The sequence below is a fragment of the Mus caroli genome, chromosome 2 (assembly GCF_900094665.2).
Source record: "Mus caroli chromosome 2, CAROLI_EIJ_v1.1, whole genome shotgun sequence".
NCBI lineage: Eukaryota > Metazoa > Chordata > Mammalia > Rodentia > Muridae > Mus > Mus caroli.
The window spans coordinates 6,498,991-6,511,972 of record NC_034571.1 but is presented as its reverse complement, the minus strand read 5'-3'; the positions used below and the strand labels follow the sequence as shown (position 1 = coordinate 6,511,972).

At 42.0% G+C, this 12,982-nt stretch overlaps 1 protein-coding gene across 2 annotated transcripts in view; it reads left to right on the top strand.

Annotated features, from left to right (window-relative positions):
- Positions 1-12,982, top strand: part of Taf3 (TATA-box binding protein associated factor 3) — a 142,490-nt gene that overhangs the window by 68,990 nt on the left and 60,518 nt on the right. The window contains exon 1 of one of the 2 annotated variants that reach the window (XM_029472603.1): positions 11,628-11,729. The exons of the other annotated variant lie outside the window; for it this stretch is intronic. The gene's annotated coding sequence lies outside the window, so the exon portion shown is untranslated. Of the gene's footprint in view, positions 1-11,627; positions 11,730-12,982 lie in introns of those variants that run through there. 2 annotated transcript variants of the gene reach the window in all.

Below are 12,982 nucleotides of genomic sequence, written 5' to 3'. Positions count from 1 at the left end.
ATGACTTCATCTCTCGCAGCACTCAGCTTAAATACTTTTTTCAAAAATGCTTGCCCTTTACCACATCAATGTCAGATTTCTCAAGCTTATATTTCTTTCTATTGAACATTTTTTCTGCTCACTAAATAAACATTGAACTCTATTGTTAATTATTTAGAGTTTTAGACTAGATTTGTATTTGAGCACTGATGCTATATGTATTGTAATTTTTTTTTATATAATTTCTCCAAACTTTTCTCCTCTGTGAAATAGGTGATAATTAGTTATATTCCAGACATCAAACTGATACCTGGCTATCTTTTTACATCTCTAAGTTGCAAACCTGTGTGTTCTGATTCAGATTGTGGGATATGATGCTTCATGTAAGTGCGGTGGAGATAAGAGTACAGCACACTGAGAACAACAAAGACATAGAGACCACTCAGGGCTCATCAGAAAGACCTGCTCCCCCAAAAGAAATACCCAGTCACGCTCAAGTAACACATTCCTAAAGCAGATAGCAGGCTCTTGGTCATGGCTTAATAGTGGCTTTTAGTGTTTTGATTACCCACTGTCAGTTTTACATCTGGTATATGTAAAAAGTATTGTATCCTCAAGTTATAAGTAAGATTGCTCCTCTTCAGAATATTTAGAAGGCACTTAGGTTCATTTTATCCCACTTATCTCACTTTAAAGACACCAAAAGTAGATTGAGTGCCTTGCTGGACTACCCTGTGCCTCCATACCCTGCAGTGTATGCATTTAAACTATTGCATGTATGAAAATCTGTGCAATTAATGTTTTCATACTGTATTCATTTTTATCTTTGTACACGAACAAGCAAAAGTTGTCAAAGTATAAGCATGTGTATTTACACAGTCATGACTGTCAGAAGCTTGAACTCACGGGCAAGGGTGATGCTCGCTCCTTGGTATGTAGTATCTTTAAGAAAGTCATAGTAAGAACAGGTTGCAAGTAGAATTTCACCGTGCCTTGTTTTTTCTCAACTCACGACATGAAGGGTTTACTTCGCTATTTCTTTACCACGGTGGTGCAGGTTCTGTGTGTGTCATGAAAACAGGCTTTCGGGCTGCACATGGAACTTTGCCTGTCATGTGCTAGATATAGTGTCATACTTTCAAGGCAATACCGATGTCTTTCTTCTCACATCTTTATGTTTAAAGTGGCTCAAAATGAACTTAGGCATTAGTTTTCCAACCTCATTTTATTTTTGAAGTCAGTGTTACTGTGTTGGCTCTAAAGCAAACAAAAGCAAAACCATTTCTTCCCTCTTGCAGTTGCTTTGATGTTCATTCTGAATTAGAGTGGCCGATGCATGATGATAAATGTTCTGCTAAATACAAAGCATGCCTTAAGTACAAACAAAATATGGACCTTTTCCCCCAATTATTTTCATTCCCTGTACAAATATCACTGTAGCTGATCAGCTGTTGTATGGAATAAATGGAGAAAGAATTAAATTTTTCCACATGATTGACTTTTTATACAAAAAGCAAGGCTGATATCCTGAATAAGAAACTTTCCCAGCACTAACATTTGATGAAAAGTAATAACAGAGCTGTCCGTTTTCACTTGAACATAAAGAGCGCTCTAAAGAAAAGGACGCTTCACCAGTGAATGCCGTAGTCTACACACCGAAATGCTAAGACAGTGAAACTGTGTACCTAACAGTGTGTATGCTGTCCTTTCTTAACAGCATCTTAGAGCATTGATTGACGATAGAAAAGAAGCACTTAGTGTCTGTCTAACCAGCAGGAGTAACTCTGAAGATACTGTGTTGGATACTGTTGCTCACCACCCTACACTTGGTGTCAGGCTGGAGGTGAGGATGAACCAGGAAGACAGCAGTTCCTTTTGGTGGAATTAACCAGTCTTTTGGTTTTCTTTTTGCTACCAGGACAGAAAACTCCCATTAGCTCAAAGCCACTGCAGAAACCCACCATGCTCAGATAGTGTGTTTCAATTTTACAAGGTGCCTGAGGAGGCTAAATTGTTTTTGTAATGTAGCTAGTCCAAAGCTTTTTCTGTATTAGTCTCTGTGCTCCCCTCTCTTACATGAATTGCAGTTCCCCACGAGCGTTGCCTTCAGGTTCTGATTGGCACGTGAACCATAGCAGACCCAGAAGTCAAGTGCACAGCCGTTTTACACACCTGGACATGGCTGTGTCTGCCAGTTCCTTTCGCAACACTAAATTCATGGCTTTGGACAAAAATTAAGAACTCTCTGTTGTTTTGGGAGAGCAGCTCATTGGTGGAAGGCCTGGTTGGCACGTGTGAGGTCCTGGGCTGTCCCCAGAGCACTGACCAAAAGAAAGAAGAGACAGAACTGTGCAGTAGAGATCCAGCAACTGATGGGAATTCCTTGATGATCTCGTCTTTAAAAAACAGAAGGTTTTAATTTGTGCATTATAGAAAAATTACACAATAGATTTTTTTTTGGGGGGGGGGGCTCTGATTTTTCAAGCCTCATTGTTTTTTCTGCCTTTGTGTGCTGCCTTATGTGTATCATGGGTAGTTAGCGCACATCTTCCTGTCTATGCACCACTGTCCTCCCTCCAGGAGAAGCCATTGCCTCCAGCTGCCACATCTCACACACCCAGATCTTTGCAGAGCTCTGTCCCTGTCAGAAATTCTCTGTCGGCCGGGCGTGGTGGCGCACGCCTTTAATCCCAGCACTCGGGAGGCAGAGGCAGGCGGATTTCTGAGTTCGAGGCCAGCCTGGTCTACAAAGTGAGTGCCAGGACAGCCAGGGCTATACAGAGAAACCCTGTCTCGGAAAACCTAAAAAAAAAAAAGAAATTCTCTGTCAACCAAGATTCTCCTTTAGGGGTGAGCATGTCAGTTTCGTTTTCTGACACCTTTTCTCATTTTATCTTTAGGATTTTAGGAACTGTGCGAAGGCACTGAGACATTAGTAAAGTGAGGGCACTATGAAAGTAGGGAAACCACTGCGCACCCTGAGTTCAGTATTTAGAGAACCTAAGTGACAGCATGACAGCATCGAGTTCAGATCCACAGAGCCTACATGAAGCTAGACACAATACACCTGGAATCCCAGCACTCCCACAGTGAGATGGGAGGAAAAGGCAGGAAAATTCCAGGAAGCTTATGCCAGCTAGCCTGATATTTACATTGGCAAATGGCAAGACACTCTGTTTCAGATAAGTTGGTAGGTGAAGAGCAATAATTGCGGTTATCTTCTGACCTCCACATATGGCTCGTGGAACACATCTGGGAAAGAGGCAGCCTGTCAGAGACAGGGACTAACTAAACCAAACCAAACTAAACTAAGCTAAGCTAAACAGGCCCTTACCTTAAAACTGGCAGGACACTTTCCAGGTGCCGATTCTTTTTGTGTCTCAAGGTTAACCAAATTTGCTATCTTATATATTTGTCCAAGAGAATTTAAAAATAATTACTTATATGTAGTTTGAATCTTATATAAAATTCTTACCATCCCAATGAGGGAAGAGTTATTAGGCATCTTGAATTATAAAGAAAATCACAGAGTGCTTGTGTTGTAGCAGTTTAAAGAAACGATTTTAGGGTTTAGTAGGTTTGCCCTACAAGCATGAAGATTTGAGTTGCATCCTCAGAACCCACATTAAAAACACAAACAAGGAAGAAGAAAGTATTATGTGTTTATGATCTAGCTGTGGAGAGAGAGTAGACTCAGTGCCCAGCTATCCTAGTACTTGGCTAGTTCCAGGCCAGTGAGAGAGAAATCTTACTATGAAAAACATGGTAGACAAACATAGTTGTCCTTTAGCCTCTGTACACTCATATGTGTATAACCACACTAATGGCCACACACATCACACACATTCATATTCATATTCTCTCTCTCTCTCTCTCTCTCTTTCTCTCTCTCTCTCTCTCTCTCTCGTCTCTCGTACAAGGTAGCCAAGTGTGGTGGTGCAGACCTTAATCCCAGCACTTTGAAGAGAGCAGCAAAAGGTTCAGGAGTTTATGGTCAACCCTGGCTATACAGAGAGTTTAAGACCACCAACAGGGACCCTGCCTCAAAATGAAACAAACAAAATACCTTGTAAAAGTAATTTTTGTTGGCCTGTTGTGATTGTCATTTCAGAGGCTTGCTCTGAATAAGCTCACCCTTTCTAGCTCTGAATTCTGAACTCGGGCAGGCTGGTTCAACTCAGCTCTTCTGGCTCAAACTCCTCTCCAAGCTGACTGATTCAATCTTGCTTCTCTTAGGCTCTCACTGAATTGTTCTGCTTGGCCTCAAACTAACTCTGGCATTTTGTTCTATTCTTCTGACTCCTTCTCACTCTCTGGTTCATTCTGTCTTCATCTGTGTCTATCTTGTTCTCTCTGCAGCCTGTCTGTAAAACTGTCTAGGTAAAAAACTGCCTTCACTCTGTCAGCTCTTAAGTAGACTCTTTCTTGTCTATTCTCCTGCCTCTGCCTCCTTCAGCAAATCCTACCGGCGTGCCACTACCGGGTCTTGTCTATTCTCATGAGAGTTGGACGTATCCTATCTCTAACTCTTTCTGTCAAATCTTTAATTCATCACTTTCAAACATGGCTGCTTCCTTCTACAAACTAACCTTGCCTACATTGTTTGGGATTAAAGGTGTGTACTAAGGACGAGTCTATATTCCAGCCAGAGCAGTCATGTTGCTGGATTAAAATTACCTTCCAGTACCTTTTTGGTAATAAATCTTCTACAAGGACTCTTAAAATCTCAACAGTTCCTTGTGTCAGTTGCAAGATAAAGTATCTTTTAAATTGACTACTAATCTATTTTTTATACTGTCCTATTTCTGTTTTCCCTTTCAGAATCTGATTTTGAACTCAATATATCTAAAATAAGAATTTTGATTATCACATTTCAGATTAGTAAGGTATATCTTTAAGACTTTACTGCTTTTTCATCATGGAGAAAATTAATATTGTTTCAGAGTTATGAGAACATTTTAGTATTAACAATACCAGAAAGAAAATTATGGTGCATTTCTCTTAGATTTAACATCATACACATATAACCAGTGGCACTGTTATACATGGTGCAGACCCAAAGATAAAATGGCCAATCAAGGAAAACAGTAACTAGATGAGGAAACAGATGTTCTGGGAAGAGCTGCTCCTTGTCACAAGGTAGCCGTGCCTCATCAGGTGGCAGAGATATGCCCCACTGTGCCAAGGCTTCCTTCACTCCAAAGCCACCTGAAAGAATGTCACCTACTCATCTTCGAAATTCAAGAGGGCAAGAGGGCAAAATTAATTTCAAATGCTGTTGAACGACTAAGTGTAGAAAGGGTTGGCTGCTGAGCACAACTTGCTGTGTCTGTGTGCTGTGTGGCGGCCATGGAACTGCCTGCGCTCCTCACCGCCAGGTTCCCCTCAGTATTCCCTTCTCACCGATCGATCGTGAGCATCTTCCCACATCGGCCTTCTTCTTACAAGTCCTCCTCACTGGTTGCTGTCAGGCCTTTCAGAACTGTTTGCGCAGGAAAACTGGAAACACTGTGACTCTGTTTCTACTGCATCCCAGTTTCTTTCCACTTCCCCAGCAGCAGCTCAGGCTCCAGTACTGGCTCTAGATGAGGTCCTCACAGAAACTTAGGTATGCACCAAGAGCTCATTTATAGCATGGTTTTCTGTTGTCTTAAGAACAGATAATATGTAAAGTATCCCTAAATTCAACCTTATAAAGTTAGTTGCAGGGCCATATGACACAGCACAATGTTAGAACACTTACTCAATATGCACAGGGCCTGGGTTCTAACTCCAGCCTACAGGGAAGAAAATCACTTACAACTTTTTCTTCTCTACTTTTGGTGCATTGGTTTGCTCTAAGTTCACAGCCGACTGGTCTCTATAGCAAGTTCTAGGCCACCAAGGAAGGACTGCGCAGTGAAATATATTTCAGGGCACTCAGAGCACTGCCACTCCATCCTAACAGTCACAGTCACATTTATAAGGCGATCTTGCTTGTAAAGGGATATTTTAAAAACACTTTTATTGATTCTTTGTGAGTTTCACATCATGTACTCCAATCTCACTCATCTCCCTATCCCTCCATATCTGCCCTCCATCCTTGTAAACCCCTGCCTCCGCTGTGGAAGCTGCAGTGTGTCACAGTGTGTCGCACAGTAAGATACACACACACACACACACACACACACACACACACACACACACACCCTTCTGCCCGGACATCTCTACTTGCAAATGTTCCATTGCTGTGAGCCATTGGTCTGGTTCAAGGCCTTGGCTTCCGCTACACTGTCAATACTGGACCCTCACTGGCACTCCTGCACTATCCTACTGTTGCCCTGTGTCATAGTAATCCTGCAGGACTGGCCAGCAAAGGGGCATTATTATTCAGAGTGGAACCTGTATAAATGTGTCAGCTTCCAGACTTGGAGACGTGGTTCAACAAGTTAAGAGCACTGGCTGCTCTTCCAGAGGAGCCACATTCAATTCCCAGCACCCACGTGATTGGTGGCTGGCATCCATCTATAACTCTAGTCTCCATTGATCTGACACCCTTTCTGGCTTCCATAGGCATTGTGCACACATGATGCACAGACATACATGCAGACGAAATACCCACACACATTAAACAAATAAATAATAGTGTCTAATAGGAAATCTCAAGGAAGACACTCTTTCCTCTAAATCTGGACTTTTTTTTTTCTTATCTTTTTTTTCTTTTGATTTCTAAATTTTTGGTTAAGAATTACATGTTTTATTGCCTCTTTGAAATTTATTTAAAGTGACTGATCAAAACTTGATTCTTTTAAAAACTGTCTTTTTTTGTATGTGTATGGGTGATTTCCCTGCATGTGTCTGGGCACACAGTGTGCAGTGCCTATGGAGGCTGGAAGAAGATCCTCAGGACTAGGGTGACAGCCAGCCATGTGTCACTGTGTAAGTGCTGGGATGCACAAAGTGATAGTAGAGATGCTGATGTAAAGGCTTCTGACTGTCCCCAGTAGGAAGAGCCATAGATATAGAAGCTCCTCTTATTGTTTCCTCTGTTTCTTCTGGAATATAAGTTCCAGGTAGATGGGAGTTTGTATCTCTTTATTCCTTGGTGCGTCACAGGACTTAGCACTAAAGATTTATTGGATGGTCTAATTAGAATAGTTACAGTGCAACAAACTCACTTGTATTCTGCATCCGTTTGCATTGTTAGACATCTAGGTGGGGATTTGCATAAGTGAATTTTATCTTTATCAAAATGCTATTGTAATCTATGAAGATATTTTCAAATTATGTTGTAGGTTTTCTTTTATAACCAGAGCTATAGTAATGGTTGCTCTGATCCTCAGTGAGCCTTTGCAGAGTGTAGGACTTTTCTTGTGTTCACAGCCGTGAGCTGTTGTGTGGTCAGTTAAACCAGAGTCAAGTGCTGAGATGCTCTCGGCTACAGATGTGTTTGTTACTCTCTACTCACAGGTATGTAGGAAATGGTGTGACATGGACCATCTTAGTAAGAAATACAAACAAGGGTGTGTGTGTGTTAGGGCAAATAGTTCCTATTTAGTAATTTCTTTGTTGAAATTATTTTTATTGCATGTCCATTTAGAGAAAGTCAGAGAGCAAGTAGACTCATGTGCCACAGCACATGGAAGTCAAAGGACATCTTTCTGGAGTTGATTCTCTCCTCCCACTGTGTAGGTCCCAGGAATCAAACCCAAATCATAAGACTTGACAGCAAGCACCTTGGCGCAGTGAGCCTCTCACTAGCCCCGTCGGTCATTTCTTCTTCAGTTCAGAGAACTGACTTTTTTTGAATATCAAACTTTCTTGATACCTGACCCGTAGAGAAGCAGGCTTATTATAAATTAGGCAAGTTGTAGAACTGAAGGCATATTCTTATGAAAAGATTTTCTTCTACAAAGAGAACTGCTTTTTAGTGTCTTGGATTTGCTTGTACTGTGTAGTGACATGCTGGGAGAGAATATTTACTATGGTAAAAGCCAAATTTTCACACTTGAATTTAATGTAACAACTATGTTTTTTGAAATGCACAGTTGTATTTTAAAGATAATTTCACCTTCTAGATTATTCTCTTTTAACTCTTTAATTTTACCCAGGAGTTAGTTATTAGCATGAGAAATGTTTTGTAGAGACAAGTCGTGTAAGAATTAAATATCAAGGATCCCTTCATTTGTACTAGGGAGCTTTTGTTTGTTGCCAGCTTCAAAAATGTGTATTATTTCATCAGTTCAGACAGTTACAGTTAAGTACAGCTGTGTGAAGCTGGGTTGTTAGGACTGTGTGTGGCGTGTAGTATGGGCTGGGATATCTATGTGAGTTTATGTGCATCACATATATCCTGGAGCCCGGAGAAGCCAGAAGAGGATGTCAGGTGCCCTGGAACTGGAGTTACAGGAAGTTGTGAGCCTTCCCATGTGGGAGCTGGGAGTCCTCTGACAGAACAGTAACCTTTAATAGCTGAAGGGTAGGTAGCTCAGCCTTTCTCCACTCCGATCTTGCTTTCTGAGACAGTCTCACTGGAATCTGGAACTTGACTTTTAGGCTAGACTGGCTGACTAGGAGTCTGTCTGTCTCTACCTCCCCAGAGCTGAATTATCAAGTACATGCCAGCACACCTACATTGTTATGAGAGTTCCGAGAATCAAAGTCAGCCAGAGACCTTTGTTTTTATGCCAGAAGCCTGTTACTCTCTGATCCAGCCCCTCGATCTCACAAATAGTCGTGCTCTGTAGTTGGAGAATGCAAGGACTCGGGTAACCCATGGATACAGAAGGCTGACTGTAGGCTCTCAATTGATGTGCACCCGATTCCTGCTCAGCGGGGCTGGGCTTTTCCAACTCTGTCGCTGAATTTCAGAGAACACACTGATTTCTCTAGCCATCTAACAGAGTGATCTGGAACAAAAAGTAAAATGTGTGCTCACTGCTTCTGTAGCCGAGAGTGAGCAGCGTGGTCAAGGGTCTGCAGCTTCTCCTTTGTTTAGTTAAAGGAGACTGTTCTGTAGCCGAGTCCAGTTTATCTAGAACACTAAGGGAGAGGAGAAGCATGACTGAATAGAGTAAGTACCATTTTATCAGCACAGTCATGTATTCCCTAAGACACAGATGAAAGAACTCTTGAGTAATTTTTCTAGTCAGCAACGCTATAGATGCAGCTAATACTACTATACATTTTTGCCCCTATTACATAAAATTGGCATCAGAAAATCAAATGATTTCTATCTGCCAAATCTGAGGTGCATATACTGACTATACCAAGAAGAATTTGACGTAAGCTGTGCGTTTATTGCATCTGATATCCTTGAGAATCTTTGAGGTTAGAGAAAAGTTGCCCAATTGTTGAATTTAGGTTACTTTTGCTTTATTAAGATGTTATGTGTATGACTCCTGTACCTAATATCTCCTGCGGTAGTTAAGTATCTGCAAGTGCTCTTAACTTTTGAGTCATCTCTCCAGCCCCAACAAACCCCAGGTTTGCAAATCTTAGGTTATGATAACATTGCATGTTCTTCAGTTTGATGGTGTAAATGAGTGTTGGGCAATAGGCAATGAGTGTAAATAGTGTGCGTTTCCTGCAGTTGCTCCACAGGCCTTGTAAGAGTGGTTGGTGTGTATCTGCTACTGGATCTACAGAAACGGTCATGCAGTCCCTCCCTTTGCTTATATGGCTTTAGCTTCAGGAAAAAGTCAGAAAAATAAATAGGTTGTTTATAATTTATTGCAGTTGATGAAGTCACAGCAATGTACTAGGTGTTTGAGCAGTGTGGGTTTTATAAGTATGGATTCAGAACATATTTTACATATTTATTATTCAAGAAAATTATCTTACAAAATCTCTTATAGATTTGTGCTTTATTTAGTGTTCAGACACCACAAGTATTAGAAACTTCCTTAGAAATACATTCAATATGAAGAATATAATTTAATTTGGGGTAAATAATATGAAACACCATGCAATTATGTGCAGTATTTTCTTACTGATCTCATTTCATTCTACTGCTCTGAACTTCTTTCTTTTCTCATCAGATTTTTGTACTTTTGAAAAGTAAAAGTCGCTGTGTTAGTCAGCATGGGCATTAATCCTGTTTAAAGAGTATACAGAATAGATCTTTCCATTAGAATGGTAGCAGTTTTCACCTCGAATGGTAAATAACTTTTCTGCTTGGAAAACACACACAGCTTCTTGAAGAAACTTAGTACCTTCAGCAGTTGCTAGTCCATCAGAAAGGCCTGGCTAAAGATTTCTGTTAAGAGACAATGCGGATGTGGGAAGGAGGAGGAGGGCGATTGTCTGAGTGCCCATCAGGGTTTATGTGTCATAAATGTGCAACCAGAATTGCCAGTGCAGCAAAAGCATGTGTGCATTCTCTAGCGCGTTGTAATCACAATGTAAAGAGCAGTTTTGTTAATGTTGTTCTCTGCCCCGAAGAACAAATGAGTGACCAGTGTGGATGTAGACTACACTCAGCACTGAGGGAACAAAACCGGAAGAGATCCCAGTTCTTTTTAACTCTTTTGTGTTTGAAACTTGTTTAAATCAAGGGGTGGTGTGATTTACAGCAAACTAAAATGGCTGGCGCCTCTGAAATAAAGGGTTGGTAGGGTCTTCAGGGCTGTCCCCACCTCTTGGTAGTTCATGGTATTTACACACTGTTCCAGAAAGTGAGGGAACAAACACTACAGGCATTTGGCTTCATAAAATGCCAGTTCCCTGAAAATACAAGTGGCCAACCTCATGGAAAGAATTCCAGATCATAGGTGAGTGGTGGAACAAGCTCCTAGTGCCAGGCACGCCTTACACATTTTCTCAACACACTAGTGCTATGGCACCTGCTGCAGGGACTAGACATGCCAGACAAGTAGCCAAGTGTTGTTGCCAGCTCTGATGACACCTCATTTGGAGTGGAGAATGGAACTGGGGCCTGGAATGTGTTCATTCCCTCCTCCAGTGTCCTTGGTGTTTGTTTACACACATGCACACTAGTGCTACCTTTTCTAGGTCTTCAGGAATGACTCTACTAATAATCCTCAAAGGGACGGAAGAGAGAATACATATGAATATCCAGCACAAATTGGTGGACGCCCTGTAACCCTTCCCTTTTACTGATATAAATTACAAGGAAGCACTTGTTCCTCTCTGCATTTCTGAAATCCAGATGCTTCTCATAGTCACCCTGGCAGCTGTCACAATGTAGCTGTCATCACGTGCACCACGGACCAGAGTTACAGAATGAATGTCGTTGGTTTGCAGGAGAGTCCCAGAGAGATTCGCTGAGCACAGAACACTGCCTTTCAGACACTCTTGATGGCGTGCAGATGTGAGAAAGTGTAGATTTTGACAGCTCAGGACTACAGAGTAGCCCAGAAGAATTAGACTATTGAAAAGTTATAGGGCCCTCCTCTGCACCTTATTATAGTTTTTGTGGTTCAGAGAGTGATACCTTGAGAACGTCTAAGTAAATCTAGAAACAGTATTCAAGTAGTCAAATAAATCCCTGTCTCCGGCTTTTCTCTAATGAGAAGTGAAGTAAATGTGCCTTTTAAGAGATGGTATCTTAGGGTCAAAGAAGCTCAGTTGCCGCAGTTGTCATTCCTTCTTATCTGTGATGCTCTTGAGAGGGTAAATTTGCTGTTAAATGTCAAGCGCATGTGTGGCAGTGTGCTACTGGCCTCAAGAGCTATTTGTAGCAATGTGCTAACTGGCCAGTGTTCTTGCTTCATAGCGGCTCCTGAGAGGCAGGCACTGTGTTCAGAGCTGTAAGTACTTGGTGGGCAAAGCCAGTCTCTTCCTTAACAAAGCTTATGTGCTAAGAGAAAATGCTGAGAGTTACTGGCAGGTGACAGATGTTGAAAAAGTAATGTTTGGGGCATAATGTCACAGACCTGTGATCCCTCTACTTGGAAGGGAGAGTCTGGAGGATCAGGGGTTCACCGTTGTTTTCTGCTGCATAGAGAGTTTGGGGCTAGCCTTGGGTACAGCTGGAAGAATGGGAAAGAAAGAAAAAGAAAAGGAACAGGAATAGGAAGGCTGGAGAGATGGGTCAGTGTTAATAGCAGAGGTCCTGAGTTCAATTCCCAGCAACCACATGGTGGTTTACAACCATCTGTAATGGGGATCTGATGCCCTCTTCTGGTGTGTCTGGAGACAGCGACAGTGTACTCACATACATGAAATTAGAGAGTGGGGGATGGGGACAGGAAGGGAAAGGAGAAGAGGAGAAGGAAAGGGAGAAGAATGAAAACTAGATGAAAGTGCCAGTGAGTAATGGGGCTAGAATGCATGTCAGGCTATTCAGGAAGGCCTCTGATAAATGAGAACTAAACAGGGCCTCACAGGAAATAAGGGAGCAGTCTTAATATGATCACAACTCAATGTCAAACTGTAGTTGCCCAGAGGACAGCATCAGCAGCCTTGATGCTGGAGTGCAGCTCACTGAAGCACAGAAGCAAGGTAGGACTAGACTGGAACCAGAGAGAGAGGAAAAAGGAGAAAAAGGATGGCTGCCATCTGTTTCAGCTAGTGCTGTTATGAGTCTGTGTTACCGGCGGCTGCGCTTGTAGGAGGAGCAGGGTCTCAGAGCTTGGATCTCTGTATGCCAGTGGCAGGCTCTCCCACATGGAAGCAGCAAGGCCTGTTAATGGGTAGTGAGAACTTTCAAGATGAGAGATGTTGTTGTGATAGTTGCACATCAAGATAAGCAGATGATGCCATCCTAGCCGTGGTATTGAAATTATAAGTAAATCCAAACAAGACAGCAAAGTAAGATGTATTCTGTAAATGTGGTAGTTTTGTGCCCATCTCTTAGAAGGCTTTACACATGGAACACCTCAAAATAACTTTTCCTGAAGAAGAGCAAGCCTTGCTTGTCTTCCTGCTACTGGGGAGGTTAAAGTAGAAGCATTTGAGTCCACACTTCAAGATCGGCCCAGGTAACACAGTGAGACCCCAAGCCAAACAAGAAAATCAATCCTTTCTTCCCTCCCCTCCCCTCCCCTCCCCTCCCCTCCCC